At 37.6% G+C, this 16,173-nt stretch overlaps 1 long non-coding RNA gene across 2 annotated transcripts; it reads right to left on the bottom strand.

Moving 5' to 3' along the window:
- Positions 1–331: 331 nt before the first annotated feature.
- Positions 332–7,923, bottom strand: LOC138170142 (uncharacterized). Of its 2 annotated transcripts, XR_011170547.1 has the most exons (4): positions 7,809–7,923; positions 7,291–7,431; positions 4,793–4,993; positions 332–863 (listed from the first exon to the last, which is right to left on the bottom strand). It is a non-coding gene; the product is annotated as an uncharacterized lncRNA (long non-coding RNA). The 2 variants fall into 2 exon arrangements; XR_011170546.1 differs by lacking the exon at positions 7,809–7,923 and having other exon boundaries at positions 7,291–7,709.
- Between the last annotated feature and the right edge of the window lie 8,250 nt (positions 7,924–16,173).

Below are 16,173 nucleotides of genomic sequence, written 5' to 3'. Positions count from 1 at the left end.
CAGTTGCTAATGGCTCTCCTCCTCCAAATAACCTATATTTACTATATATATATAGTTTGTGTATGCCTCTCAGGGTAGATGTTTCCCCATTAGAATGTAAACTCCTTGAAGGTAGGAACTGTTTCATTTTTGTCTTAGTATCCCTAAAACCTAGAACAGTTCCTGGTGCCTAATATGCTCTTAATAAGTGCTCACCAAAGCATTTATATATAGCAATTATAAAATACAGGAGAAAATAATTCTAATTCTCTTTTAAAATAACTACAAAAGATATAAAATAACTGAGTCAATCTAGCAAAAGTCATATTCAAGACAAATAAATATAATTAAAAACACTCTTTATTGTTCATAGTACATATAACAAATGTCACAATAAAATAATTTAGGAAATCAGTGATATATCAATAAAACTACCAATGGGATATTTTATAAAAGTCAAGAAAAATAGTAACACAATCCATTTGGAGGAATAAATGTCTAGTATCTCAAGGGAAATGATTTTTAAAAATAAAGATTACTTCGAGATTTCAAATACTGTTATAAAAAAGAGACAAATTAAAACTATTGGGTACAGGTTAAAAATAGAAATGTTGATCAGGGAAACAGATTAGATAATGATGAATGCTTGTTTCTTCAGTCCTTTTAGTTGTGTCTGACTTTTTGTGATCCCATTCAGGTTTTTCTTGGCAAAGATATTTGATTGGTTTGCCATTTCCTCCATTTTACAGATGAGGAAACTGAGGCAAACAGGATTGAATGACTTGCCCCAGGACACACAGGTGAGACCAGATTTGAACTCACAAAGTTTCGATTTGAACAGTTCCTGGTTCCAAGTCCAGTGCTCCATCCACTGTGCCACTTAGCTGAATAGAATAAGAAATGAGTAAACTCAATACTCCAATTTTAAATAAAAGCAAGAACATAAATTACTCATTGACAACCTTCTTATTAGAGAAAAACTGCTTGGAAAATTGTGAACCAGTTTGGCCTAAATTCAGTTTAGAACATCTTACACTATATACCACAATATACTCAAAATATATGACCCATGTAAAGCAGATCAGGTATTTTTAAGGTATCAGTAGAAGAATTCTTAACCAAAAGCTAAAGGTGACCTTAAAAGATAAAACAGGGGGTGGAGTCAAGATGGCGGAGTAGAAACAGGACCTCCCCTTGGCTCCAGCTTCCACCTTCTCCAGTCCATGTAAAAAAGGGACTCTAAACAAACTTTAGAGCTGCAGAACCCACAAAACGACACAGAGAACCTAACCTCCCACTGAGGACAGCCCGGCAGGCCGGCAGGAATCTTCCAGCTCAGCTCCACACCGAGGCTTTAGCCCTAAGGTGGGCCTGACCAGCCGCCAGTCCAATGGACTCCAGATCAGCAGCAGCTGTGGCCGTTTCCAGAATTATCAACACATAGATTCAAAGGAAAAAGTGAGAGGTCAGTGCAGTCTGGACTTTGGGACCCAGTAAATGGGAGTGCATGGCTTTTGCCCCTGGGGCAAGAAGCCAAGGAGACACCAGCACAGCCAGCCAGTGCCACATGGCACCTTCAGCTCCTGGCCTGCAGAGTGTAGGGTGACCGAGCACCAGTCTGAGGGGTAATCGCTCTTGCTTTAACCTGCTTGGATCTGGATTGCAGTCTAGGGTGGAGGTCCTGGGGTATGTGTCCAGCTTGCCAGAGTGTGTGGAGGCCTCAAAGAGGGCACCCATATAATACCTCTGGCAGCTGAGAAAACCCTAGTGTTTGGGATAAAAGCTCCCCTGTCTGGTGGCAGAGTCCTACTGTGGCAAAAAGCCCAGGGGTCAAGTGACTGAGGGGCAACATGACCAGGCAAAGGAAACAAAGCAGACAGAAGATTCCAACATTAGACTCCTATTTTGGGGTGCAATAGTAATGTAATTTAAAGATACCCCTGTATTGGCTTGGTTTTTGGTTTGATTGTGTTAAAACCCAGAGCTTGTGAATCCCACTTGTGGGATGGACTTGTTGACATGAAAAGAGAGTGCTGAACTGGGAGGAGCTGGTGACATAAATTTAGAGAGACACAAGAAAAGAAAGAGGCAGAAGAACTTTTTGGAAGCAGCATCTTGGAGGCAGATAGAGACTGAGAGGATTGCTGAGGTCCACTTTGAATTGCCCAGGACTTTTGAGAGCTACCACCCAGAGCTGCCAAGGACTGAGGAGACATGGCTGTTATGCTGGTACTTTGTCTGTTTTGATATTGCTTTGCCAGATTTATCCACTGGTAAAAGACAGTCCTGTTGCTGCAGAAGCCTTGGAACCTTGCTGTTGATTCAGAGCTCCAGAGACTGTTCTGCAGACAGAGAGTGAATTCTGTCCACTGGTGAAGGACAGCGCTGTTGTTGCAGCAGTCTGGGAACCTTGCTGTTGGTTCAGAAGCCCTGAACAAGGATTTTCTTGTTGTATGTTTACAGAAATCCTAGAAAGGGGGTTTTGCTAATGTTTTCAGGGGTCCTCGGACTGTTCTGCAGACAGAGAATGAATTAATGAAGACACTGACAATGTATCTTGTGGCCTTGCTAAGCTTTGTCTCCCCAGGAACAAAGATTGCTGAGAACTTGCCTCGTGTCAAGATGAAGAAAAAACCTCCATTTGGGTATTAAATGCTGTGTTTAAACTTGTTGTAACTCTGGGGTAGATTCAATTGTGATCCAGAGGTGGGGAACTTTTGAACTTTTTGTGCTCTATGATTGAAAAAATTAATGTACTTTACTTATGATTGGAAAATAATCTCCATTTGAAAACAGGGGCTTTGTGATGGACTAAATGAATGTATAGCCTAGGGCTGGAGTAGTATTTAGAAGAGGGACTTTGTGATTGATTAAATGAATGTAATGTCCAGGGGTGGAGTAGTACTTGATTAAATTACACTTCGGGGTAGTACTTGGAGATTATTTAATCACATTTAGTAAATGCTGTATTTTGAATGATGTCATATTTTGATCTTCTCTGTTCTTAATTTTTCATTGAATAAAATGGAGAGCACCTATGCTGGTATTTTGAACCTTGGGAAGTTGCCTTTGCTTGGCATTACATTATATGGGGACAAAAAGGAGCAAAGCATGGAACAGGAGGAAGATAGTGAAGTCAGAACTCCTGCACCAAAAGCTTCAAAGGAAAATACAAGCTGATGACAGGCCATATAGGACCTTAAGAAGCAGATAAGAGAAGTGGAGGAAAAATTGGGAAGAGAAATGATGATGGAAGGGAGAGCAGACTGGGGGGGAGGGAAGTTGGAAGCACCCACTTATGAAAAGGGATGGGATGAAAGTAGAGAATAGAACAAGTGGGAGATGGGATAGGAGAGAGGGAAATATAGTCAGTCTTTTACAATATATCTACTATGTTATTGTTTTGCATTAGCCACACATGTACAGCCTATACTAAACTGCTTATCTTCCCAGTAAGGGTGGGTGACAAGGGAGGAAGGGAATGAATCTGGAATTCAAAGTTTTAAAATCAAATATTTAAACATATATATATATATATATACACTATTATTAATACTATTTTACATGTAATTGGGAAATAAGATATACAGGCACTGGGGCATAGAGATCCACTGGAAAAGTTGAAAGGGGTATGGGAGAAAACATGGGAGAGAGCAGATTGGAGGAGGGGATATCCTGTGGGACTGCTATTTTGGAGCTGGGGGTAGGGGAAAAACGGGGAGAAAATTTGTAACTCAAAATCTGGAGGAAATAAATGATGTAAATCAGGAGTTAATAAAGCATGTGAAAAATTAAAAAAAAGATAAAACAGATATTTTTGATCATTTGAAACTTGTGAAGCTTTTGGACTAAGAAAATCAGTGAAACTACATTAAGAAGGGAAGGTTTAAATTTGAAAAAATGAAAACCTTTCCATCTGATATCTTTGAAAAGGATCTGATAACCAAGATACATAGAGAACTTACATGAATTTGTAAGACTGGAAGTCATTCCCCAATGGACAAATGATCAAAGGATGTAAATAAATAATTCTCACAAGAAACAAAAACTAATAACTACAGTTTTAAGTTTGTCTGAAATTACTAATAAGAGATGTGAAAATCGAAACAGCTCTGAGGTTTTACAAATTGATAGAAATGAGAAAAGATGGAAAGTCATTGCTGGAGGAGTTGTGAAAAGACAAACACACTGCTCTCTTGGAGCTGTGATTTAAACCAAGTAGTCTAGAGAGTAACTTGGAATTACAATATGCTAAAAAAAAAAATAGACCTAAAATGGACATATTCTTTGAATCTATTCTGTTCTAGGCTTATCTCAGACTAATCCATGATTCAGGCTTGGGATCAGAATGCAATGAAACAATTGTAGACCATGAAATGCAACAAAAACAATTTTATTTAGAATGATTAAAAAGAATATAATTCCTAAAGTCAAAAAGGATACTAACTTAGATAAATCCCTATTTCCTTCCACCTTTATTTTCAGCTCATCCAAAAGTCGTAATAGGTAAGAAAGGTATTCCAAAGACTGGTGGAAATTCCACTAAAAGCTATGATACTGCTGTTTTGTTGGCTGCTGGACTTTTTATGTCTCAATCATCAAAAAAATCAGACCAATAACGATTTCAAGATCAGCCCCCCTCACCTCTTAAAAGTAAATCTGTTTAAGTTGATCAGCATTACTCTCTTCTAGACTCTGTATTCAGTGCTGGGAATATAAATACAAGCAAAAAGAAAGATAATCCCTGTCCTTGGGGAGTTTACATTCTAGTGGCAGAAGACAACACGTAAAATATGAATGGGAAGGAATGTACCTGGGGCCATGGCAGAGAAAGTCTGGAGTGTCAGCAGTAGAGTTAGGAGAGGAACAAACACACAGCTGTCCTGGGCATTTTCTTTAAAATGAAGAACTAACCAAAGTTAGAGACCACAGGGTTGGAGAGTACTTCCAGTATGAGAAATGCAGATGTGGCATGGACTTCTGGGAAGAGGATGCTTCTGTAGCATGGTAGAGTCTAGAATCAAGAGTAGAGAAGTAAAGGAGCTGTGACTATATAAAGCAGTTGTTATTCCTCCTATAGACCCAGAGATCTCACTGCTAGGTTTTTATGCCTATATGTAAGATCAGATAAGTGAAAACAAAATAGATAGCCAGCAACTAGGGAATAGCTAAACAAATGGTGGTGCAAGAAGGTAATGAAATACTACTCTGACATAAGAAACAATAACTATTAGGAATTCAAAGAAGAACCAGAAGAAATATGAACTGAAAAAGAGTGAAGCAGTCACAGTATGCAAGAAACATAAGCAGTTAACTACTAGAATGTAATATTCTCTCCCCATATGTCTATTCTGTTTCTTTCCTTGTGATAGAATGTATAGGATTCTAGTTAGGGTCAAAGAGAACTGTATTTAAGACTTCCTGTTTATGACTACCATCTCTATGAGGTGGGCAAACTATTTAACTCTCTAATCCTCAGTTTGGTCATCCATAAAATGGGAATAATAATACCTGTAGTGTCTACCTCATGGGGTTGTTTTGAGGCCAACATGAGAGTATGTAATGTAAAAGCAAAATGTAAAGCAATTTGCAACCTTTCAAGCACAATCAAAAGCACTGTATACATGTCAGTTACTAATAATGGTATTAATACTAATCCTATTATTGGACTGCTCACCCTTCCCTTTTTCTCCCCTTCCTTATTCCCTGCCTCCTTTTCCCCCTTTCTCCCCTTTCCCTCCCTCTTCCCCCATTCCCATCCTTCCCTCTATCCTTTCTCTTTCCTCCCTTCCCCAGCCTAGACAATGCCATGGTGGAGTCCACCAAGGTGGACACCATGGGGCTGTGCCAGGACAAGTTCTTCAAAATGGCCATGTCCTGACAGGTGAGCTGACAGGCATCAGTGAAGACTATAAACTTCTGGAAAATAATGAACAAGCTGACTAGCTTGAAGTATCTAGAAATGAAAGATATTGCAGTAAACCTAAGTAGAAACCTAAAAGAATTAAACCAGAAACATGCAGCAACTTCATCCTTATCTGCATCAGATCACTTTAAGTGAGAAGAGAGTAGCAGCTCTTGAGCAGGCAGCAGACAAGGTGAATGCACATTCAGAGAAAAAAGAAGGAAAGTACAAGAAGTTAGAGAGGCAATGAAAAAATTCTTTAGCACAAAGACGTTAACTACAAGAATGTTTTTTAAGAAATATGTGGGATGGAACTTACCACTCACTAGGCTTCAGTTCCTAAAAGGAAGCTGTGCTGCTGATCCAAGGAGAATCCCAGCCCCCACCTCTGGCTGGATGTGTAGCTCTGCACCCCCCCCATGTGTTTTCCTCAACCTGTACCCCTGGAACCTCATCTTACTGTGTGCTTCCTTGTGTGCCCTGGATCAAGGCTCAGAAATCAGGATCAAGCCCATCTAGAGAAGATCCAGATGAGAGATTCTCTGTTCCTTGTCTCCTTCCTTGCCCCCCACCCCCCTCATAACCTGTTCTTCAAATTAAATGCCAACGTATGAAAAAAAACATTAATCCTACTATTGCTTTATAAAAGAGTATCATTCTATTCGATTACTAGAAACACAGAAGAGGTAGAATTGGTGATATAGTGGTAGCCACCTGATATTTATTCACCCATTTTTTGAAGATTTAACTTTTAAATGCTTTTATCCTTTGCTAATGCACTCTATCACTTAACCTCTGTCTCAGTTTCCTAATCTGTAAAATGAAGATAGTTATAGCACTTACCTTCCAAGGTTGCTGTGAGGATGAAATGAGATAATTACAAAGCACTCAGTACAATGCCTGGTACATAATAAATGCTATGCAAATGTTATCTATCTGTCTATTATCTATCTATCTATCATCTATCTATCTCTGTACCATCTATCTCTCTATCATCTATCTCTCTATCGGTCTATCTATCTATCATCTATCTATCTAGCTAGCTATCATCTATCTCTCCATCTATCATCTGTCTATCTATCTATCCTCTCTCTGTCTATCTATCTATCTATCATCTATCTCTCTATCTATCCTCTATCTCTCTGTCTATCTATCATCTATCTCTCTCTGTCTATCTATCATCTATTTATCTCTCTATCATCTATCTCTCTGTCTATCATCTATCTATCTGTCTGTCTGTCTATCTATGTATTATTATTATTACTACAACTATAATAGAGGTCATTGCATATGCTCTTTAACAGCACTAGCTGAATATTATGCCTGAAATTTCATTCCACTGTGACTCCATATGGCTGAAGTTAAAAATGAATACAACTCCAGAACATCTGTCAAAGACAACTTACTTTTTAATGAGGAATCAGACTCTCCTGTCTGCCCATGTAACAACATAGTATTATTTCTCTTGCCAGTCCTGAAGATTTGGCCATTGTTGTGTTTTCCTGCCTCATGGCTCTGAAGAAATCACTGGTTTGGTTGCAGATTCTCTAAGGACAAGAATAAAAATAATTAGTATTCAAAGGTGAAAAGTCTCAACTAGATATAGTTTTGTCTGTGAACACACAAGGGTATTTCATGAAGGGTTCTGTAGGACCCTATGTTTATAGTCTAAATTTGGATAGAAAGGGGTGCCTGAAATGAGCACATTTGGAAAAGACTACTTTAGAATCAGAGTGAGTGGGGAAAAAAAGTTTTGGAAGGGGAATAGATCTCTTTGTTAGGAAAAATCTTCAACTATTTAGCTCTCAGGGCTTTGTGAAAACCAGGGAAAACCCAAGGAATATAATTCATTAAAATTAATTATTGTTCCTGCTCAAATTATATTGATTCTTTTGCTTGGGGAGGAACATGAATATAAACAAACATTCTTTATAACTTCCTATCCCCGGCTGTACTTTCCAGCGATGTACAAACTGATTGATGATGATGAGTCAGCCTAGTTCCAAAGCATGCTTTGTTCATTCCCCTAAAGACTATTCCTGGAAGAGCTATGTCAAGATAACTTACTAGAGCTTTCTAGTTATGTCCTGTGAGACTCAAAGAACTAGGGTTTTCAGGAGATTTCATAAAGTTGTGTTGTTCATAAGTTCATTTAAAATCATGTGACTGTCTATTTGGCTGAGAACAAGCTGTTTATTATCTTTTCTTCCCCTCCTCCAATATTTTGACTTGGCTTAATCTTCCCATTTTCACTAAATGAATAGATTCTCAGTCTCATTTGCACTTTTAAGTTCACCTTTGCTTACAGGGGAAGAGAAAGAATGAAAGTAATTGTCAAAGTAGTTCTAATTGATCCCACCTGCATTATGACTATGCATAGTTTGGCACACAGCTGCATCTTTACCTGCAATTCTGGTTTTTCCTCCTTTCTATCTTTGTTTCTGAGTTTTTATTTCCACAGTAATGCAGAAGATTTTCCAAACAAAAGATATCTTCTTTGGTTATCAATGTAGTCAGGCTAACAGCTTATCTTCTCTTTTTTTTTCCTTTTTCTATTTTTTTTTTTATTTTTAGAGAGGGAAGGCAGAGCAATTGGGGTTGTGACTTTCCCAAGCTCACACAGCTAATTAGTGTTAGATGTCTAAGGCTGCATTTTAACTCAGATCCTCCTGACTCCAGGGCAAGTGCTCTATTCACTGTGCCACCTAAACACCCCTATCTTCTCTTTTAATAGTAGTCTTTACTCTGTATAGATATTGTGGTAAGATGTAAAACATCTCTGAACACATAATAAGAGTAACATATAGTAGATATAGACTCAGCCTTTTGTAGCAATTTAATGCAATGAAATCCAATTCAGCAAACATTTAATAGGAACCTACTATAATTCTCCCTTTCATATCATGGCTTTCCCCATTGTAGTTTCAATATGTCACCAGTCGGCATAAGAAATTAAATGGGAATTTGGGGGGAGTTTTGTGGAAGCTGAAGATGACATGTGAAGGCCAGCAGATAACATAGAAAAAGTTTAGAAGCTCAGAAATGCATAATATATATATAGTATTTTATGATGTGGACATATTTTATTTTTAATATCTTAATAATTCAGACTTCTCTGGTGCAAAGGGAGGGCCAAAAAAATTTATGAGGAATTTCCAGATAGCAGGAGCAATATGCTCCTAACCCCCATGATGTGGAAGGAATAACTGTACATTTAAGGCTTGGTATTATGGATTAAAAAATAATCCTTAGTCATTAAAAAATTTATGCTATATTGGGAGAATATAACATGTAGACAAGTAAGTAAATACAAAGTACAATACATACAAAATAATTGGAAAATAATGCAGGGAAGAACACTAGCCAATGAAAGAATAAAGACTAAAAGATATGAGAAAATTTTGCATTGTAACATCCATTAACCCAATGCAAATATAACTCAACCTTTTCCCTTTAAAGACAGTTAAGTCAGGCAGCAAGGTGGCACAGTGGCTAGAGTGCTGGGTCTGGAGTCAGGTATCTGAGCTCAAATTTGGTTTCAGACACTTAGAAGCTGTGTGTCCCTGTGCAAGTCACCTAACTCTGCCTCAGAGCTGGAGAAGGAAATGGCAAATTACTCCAGTATCTTTTCCAAGAAAATACCAAATGGGTCACGGAGAGTTGGATATGACTGAAAATGACTGAACAACAGCAATAAACAATAAAATTAAAGGCTGCCTTTTAGGTTAAGGCAGTAGATAGACACATCTTCCATCCTAATTTGAATTCTATTTATGTGTGTACTTTGCTTTATCTCTCCTAACATATCATTAACATCTCGAGAACCAGGGCTATGACTTCATCATCCTTGTATTCCTTTTGTCTAAATTCCAAAATATATCCATTAGATCAACACAGACCATTGACAAGGGCTGCATCAATTTTAGCAAATGTCCAGGCACCTATGTATTTATGGTAGCTGCACATCAAGTATGTGGCAAACTTGATGCATTTGGAGTCATGATAGGGCAAGAGGAAGAATAGGAAGGAAAAGACAGGCAAATACAGAGTTAAATATTGCTGCCTTGGGACCTTCAACTCAGATTAATGGAAGGGAAACCAGTTCAATCTTCTAACCACAAACCTGGCAATTGAGCAACAAGCATTTATTAGGCACCTACTGTATACTTTATCAGACAACACTCTGCCACAAAGACAAAAAGGAAATAGTCCCTACCCTCAAGGAGCTTATATCCTGTTGGGAAAGAGGAGTCAACAAACAAGAATATAAAAAAATACAAATTTAAGGTGGGTAAAGCACTAAGAGCAGGGAAATCATGAAAGGTATCATAGAAGGTATCATAATCAGAGTTTTGAAGGAAACAAGGGATTCTCAGAGGAGAATGTGAGGCAGCAGTGCATTCCAAAGATGGGAGATAGCCAGTAAAAAGGTGAAGAGACAACTGATGGGTTATTATGTGTGAGAACAGTAAGGAAGCCATTTTGAATATATTGTAGAGAATGGGAAGGAGAGTACTGCCTATTAAGGTTTTACAGGTAGATTGGGGTCAGATTGTAAAGGATCTGGCTTCCTCCTGACAATATTATTTCCATGGCTACTCTTTCCAGAATTGGTTACTACTTTTTCTTTCATAATCTCAGCTCTGTGATTTTGGTGAGGGATTCATAATGATCCTTGTTTCCTTTTTGCCACTTCTATACTCTCCCTTATACAACTGCTACTACTCAACAACAACTTCCCCTTTGAGTATCATACTATCCAAATTTATCATCCAGGCCGGACCCTAGTGTCCATTAGCTACCTATCCCCAGGCATTTTCCTCCCTTTCTCAGTGGGTTCAGTATCTTGCTTACTATCTTTCTTTTTCACTATCACTCCTACCTTCATACTAGGCAACTTCAACCTATGTAAAATATTTCTTCAAATATTTGAACTTTCCAAGTCCCTCAATCTATTGATTTTCATTGACCCACTCCTTCACTCTACCTTAATCACACACGGATGGTCAAATACATATACTCTTGCCATCACCCACAAATGTTTTACTATCATGTTCATGAACTCTGAAATTCCTTTACCTAAATATAAACTGTTATCATTCCTCCTTTCCATATGTCTCCATTTTGACTCCTAATCTTCTTTGTCTTTGTGTTGACCTCAGTTTTCTCTATCCCTCAGTTCTTTCCCTGGCTTTCACCCCTATACTGGTTACACTTTTTCCTTCCCTATCTTGACCCCTTGATGCACAGTTCAACTCAACTCTCTCTTCTCTCTAAAATCTTATCCCTACCAGATCTTCCAAAGCCTCAACTCTGAACTTCTCCCATCATCAATGCCCTTCGCTTCTAGTTCATAAGTCACCAGAGACTTTGAGGAAGTTATGAAATATTGCTGATTGGGCTCATTTTAAATTTGTATTTAATCTTAACTGGACCCTCATTGAATCAAGGCGTTCCTTCTATTCCTTTCTAGTCACCACATTGTCTATTTCAAATACAGTTATCCCTTTCAAATAATGACTTTCCCCATTGCAAGTTTCAAATATTGGTGTTTGGCAGAAGAAATTAGATTGGAATTTTTGAGGAATTTTGTGAAAGCCATAGACAACTCATGAAGGTCAGCAGATACCACAGAGTCCATAACGAAATACTTAACACACATTTTACAATAAGGTACTGTAAATAGCACAAAAAAAGAAAAAAATTCAGACCTCTTATCTGGTATGAAAGGAGGGCCAAAAAATATTCCATAGTTTTTCCAGGTCACTGGGATACAACACCCCTAACCTCTGCAATGTGAAACGGAAACTATTGTCTCTGTTCAAGCTTCCCATGGCTTCTCCTTCCCCTACTTTCTCACCTGAGGATGAAATTACCAAGTGAGAATGTTGAGAAAAGAGAAGAGTGCCCTACATAGTTCATTTACTTAATGCTTATTTCAGTATTTCAAGGAACTGAAGTGGGTACTCCCTCCAGATTCCTAGAATGACTCCATGGTCTTCAAGAGGGGCTGGATCCAGAACCATTTTCACCTGGTGGCTAAGCTTTTAATAATGAGCCTTTCCCAACTTTTCCAGGATGGTCTTCAGTTAACAACTGTTATTAAAATCACATTAAAAGATTGCATCGTATTTTTCATACATTATCTCATTTGTACCTCACAATAATCCTATAAGGTAGGTAGGTATAATTATCCCCATTTTACATATGAAGAAATTGAGGCATAGAGAAGTTAAGCTACTTACCTTTGATCATCCAGCTGTTAAATCTCAGAGGTAGAAGATGAAGCCAAGTCTTCCTGACTCTGAGTTCAGCATTTTACCAAATATGAATAAATAAAAGTGAAATAATATATTAAGTGTTTACTATACAAAAAGCATTGGAAATCCAAAAAAAAGTAAAGCAGTTCCTGATCCTAAGGAGCTTGTGTACTAAATAGAGGAGACAAAAGATGTAGATTTCAGTACTAAGCAAACTTATGGTCCTTAAAATTTCTTATGGTCCTTAAAATGTGACAATAAAGCAAATGATAATTCATTTTCTTTACTATCATTACCATTTTTTTAAAAGAACAAACCTATTTCTTATGTTGAACCATTTGACAATGCCAAGGATATTTATTGGTGGTGAGAATTTTCTTTTCTGTGACTTAAGGATCCCTCCCTTCTCACAAGGTATGGGCTGTAGACCTCTCCTATTACTACCTTTCACCTCCACAAGGATGTTTATCTTGGACAATGACTACAGGGACCAGGTTTATAGCAGGGTAAGGGTCTGGGGGCAGTACCATTCCATGTTCTTCACTATTATAAGGCATCTAGGTGGCACAGTAGATTGAGCACTAGGTCTAGAGTCAGGAGGACCTCAGTTTAGATCTTGCCTCAAATATTTACTAGCTGTGTGATCCTAGGTAAACCACTTAACCACTCTCAGCCTTAGTTTACCTATGTGTAAAATGGACATACTAAAAGAACCTACTTCCCAAGGGTTTTGTGAATATTAAACAAGATGATACATGATGCAATTAGGTGGTGCAGTAGATAGAGCACTGGGCTTAGACTCAGGAAGACTCATCTTCATGAGTTCAAATCAGGCCTCAGACACAATCCATGTGACCCTGGGCAAGTCACTTAACTATTTGCCTCAGTTCCTCATCTTTGCAATGAGGTAGAGAAAAAATGGCAAGCACCTCCTTTATCTCTGCTAAGAAAACCTTTAATGGGCTCATGAAAAGTCAGACACAATTGAACAACAACAAAATGTTTGTAGTGTTTTGTGAGACTTAAAGAACTATTTAAATGTTTACTATAAAGAAAATGATACTGATGATGTTGATGATGATGATGATAATGATGATGATGATGATAGCAATAATAGTTGTCATTCCCAGGGCTCCTGGGTTTACCTGCCTGGTGGTGACAGCTACTCACTAGTAGTTGGTTTTGGTGGTTACAAGGATGGAGAGTTCCTTCTCCATCATGGTTTTTCTCTTCATTGATGGCTTTAGAGATCAGCTAGAGGTCACATTGCCTCTCAATAAAAGCAAACAAGTCCATAATTGAAGTGTTTATAGTTCAGCAATATCTAATAACTGAAGGTTACCTCCATGACATGATCAGGTGTCAAGGTAGGACTTTAATGAAAGAAAAATTAAGTAAATTCTTTAGGGAAGAACTGAAATATCCTTACTGTTTACCTTAACAGTTCTATATACCTTATCCCATTCTCCAGCTTCTATACCAGTTTCAATAGAATGGTGATGGAAGAAGCCATTTTCACAGGGTCCAGATGTGTGTTGGAGAACTGAAATACATAGATATAGATACAGATATATGACAAATGAGCACTACCACCTCAGCCTAATGAAATATATCTTGAGAAGAGAATACTATTTGTAGAAATATCCAAGTTAAATCCAACAATTTTTTCCATTTCGGTATCTACTTTGGATTGATGGGAACCAATGAATGGATAAAGGGCCCAAGAAAGGCAAGAGAAAGAATTCATTTCCATCCAGAGGTTGAGATAAAGAAGAAAAGCCTGTCACCCTTAGGTCCTAACCCATTATTAGATTAGGACTCCATTTAGAAAAAAAGTATATTTTTACAAATTTCAAAGTAGCTCAGGAAAGTCTAAAGGTACCCATGATGAGGGTCTGCCTGGTTTAGTACCTTAAAGTTTATTTAGTATTGATTTATTTGGGCATGTGACAGGTTCTGCCCAAAATGACTATAGTTCCCACTACTGAACACTCCACTTTGTGTCTATGAGTGAATAAAATTTGATAAGTTAGAGAGATCATGGCTTTGGAACTTTGGTTGTTGTTGTTTTAACTATAGAGTAATATAGAACCCATAATTTTGCAGCTGAGTGAAAAAAGAAGAGGAAAACATTTTTGTAGAAGAGGAAATGCTGGTAACCTTTTGGTAGCCACTCCACAATGAAAAAACTGTTTTACACCAAGCCTTGAGGCAACAGATTGGTAGACTATCTACCAAGTGGATAAACCATGGGATTGGGGCAAGAAAAATCTCTTTTGCTTTCTTGCAGCTGGCTGGGAGGGAAAACGAGCATTGGGAAGTGTCCAGAATATAGCATAAGCTATCTTGTTGATTTTGCTTTCCAAGCTGGATATGGCTCTTAAGGGAGCCCTGCTCTAGAAACACATCCTTGCTTGTATAATAGAAGTTATTAGAACAATAGCACTTCAATTACATGTTTTATTATTATTTTTTTACAAGAGACACATACAATATAAGCCACTTAGAAATATTTAATAAATTACCATTGTTACATATTCGGGTAGAGGCAATTATTCGTAATCTTAAAGTGTCAGTAGAAACTGGTTTTGGTAATGGTAATTTCTTTTCTTTTTGAAGAATGTACAGCAGGTTAAAAAAGGGGGTGTAGGGGGGGCTTCCTGTGCCAAGAGGCCTTCAACTTCATGCTGCAGCACGATATTGTCAAGGTTAATGGAGAGAGCTAATTCATTCTTCTGGTATGTTACGGATTTGTTGTTCTCTGTCCTGGCTCTGTTTTCATATTAAAAAAATCACTGAGAGCTCAGGGTTTGAACAATCTTTTTACTAAAATCATAGTCAATACCCCAAGTATGTATTGTTATTGTTTATATGTTTACAGTTAAGTGTAGTCTAGAAGATAAAAAAAAATTAATTCTTGCTGGCAAGAAACAATCAGTGAGGAGATATCATGGCTATTCACCAGCCTGATCCCAACAATAATCAGTAGTGATGTTTTGACCTGCTCCATTTCTTACCTCAGCTTCTGCCCTTCCTTAGATAGCCCATTGATCCTTTACTCCTGGGAGATGACTGTATTGGTACTAAATTTTGTACAGACACCTGTTTGCCCTTGACCCACTGCAGCTCAGAACTCCCAAGTCTCCAAAGAGGAAAAATTATAGACATGAATCACCTTGACTAGTCACTTTCAAAATGGTAAAGGATTCTACAAATAACACTTATTATTAACAATAATAGAAAATAAACTTGTTCCATATTTTTATTTGCAAATTATTTTTACATTTAACTCATAGTTTAAGATTAAAATAGAAAATATGGTAATAAGGATGTTTAATGTTTAGATTATAAGAAGACTTTTAGAGTTGTAAAAAATTCAGAAAATAGAAAATGGAATTGTAAATTGAATAAAATAGCATAATGTCAAAGAAAAAGAATTTAATAAAACCTGACAATAATTAAATGAAAATTTTAAAACTTGAAAATTATTTTCTACAAATGCATTCAGATTTCAATGGATCTATGTTCTGAATGGCCTGAAGAGAGCCTGATTTAATGGAAAAACAGTGGATACAGGGTCAGGAGCAACGTGAGTTAAAATTCCATATCTGACACTCACTAGCAAGTTGTAATTCAATCTCTAATTTAAAAGACCTCGAAGGAGAAGGAACTCATCACCTCTTAAGGCAGTCCATTCTACTTTTGAACAACTCTAATTGTTGGGAGGTTTTTCTTGATATCAAGCCTAAATTTAACTCTTTGCAACTTCCACCCTTGGCTTCTGATTCTGCCTCCAGGGATTGATAAAAACAACTCTAATACTTTGTGGACATAACATTCCTTTAAATAATTGAAGGCAGCTATCACATTCCCCAAGTTCTTTTCTCAAGTCTAAACAAACATTGTTACTTCATTGTTCCTAATAAGGCATGGACTCAGGCTCTTCAATATCCTAATTGCTCTCTTTGACGCTTTCTGATTTGTTGATGTCTTTGTGTACATTGTGTCCAGAACTGAATCTGGGGATGT

The sequence above is a fragment of the Petaurus breviceps genome, unplaced genomic scaffold, assembly GCF_028583685.1.
Source record: "Petaurus breviceps papuanus isolate PSGF00001 unplaced genomic scaffold, PetGlider_PUasm1.0 38, whole genome shotgun sequence".
Classification (NCBI taxonomy): Eukaryota; Metazoa; Chordata; class Mammalia; order Diprotodontia; family Petauridae; genus Petaurus; species Petaurus breviceps.
Note: the sequence above shows the minus strand (reverse complement) of the source record. Positions and strands in the feature narration are given on the sequence as shown.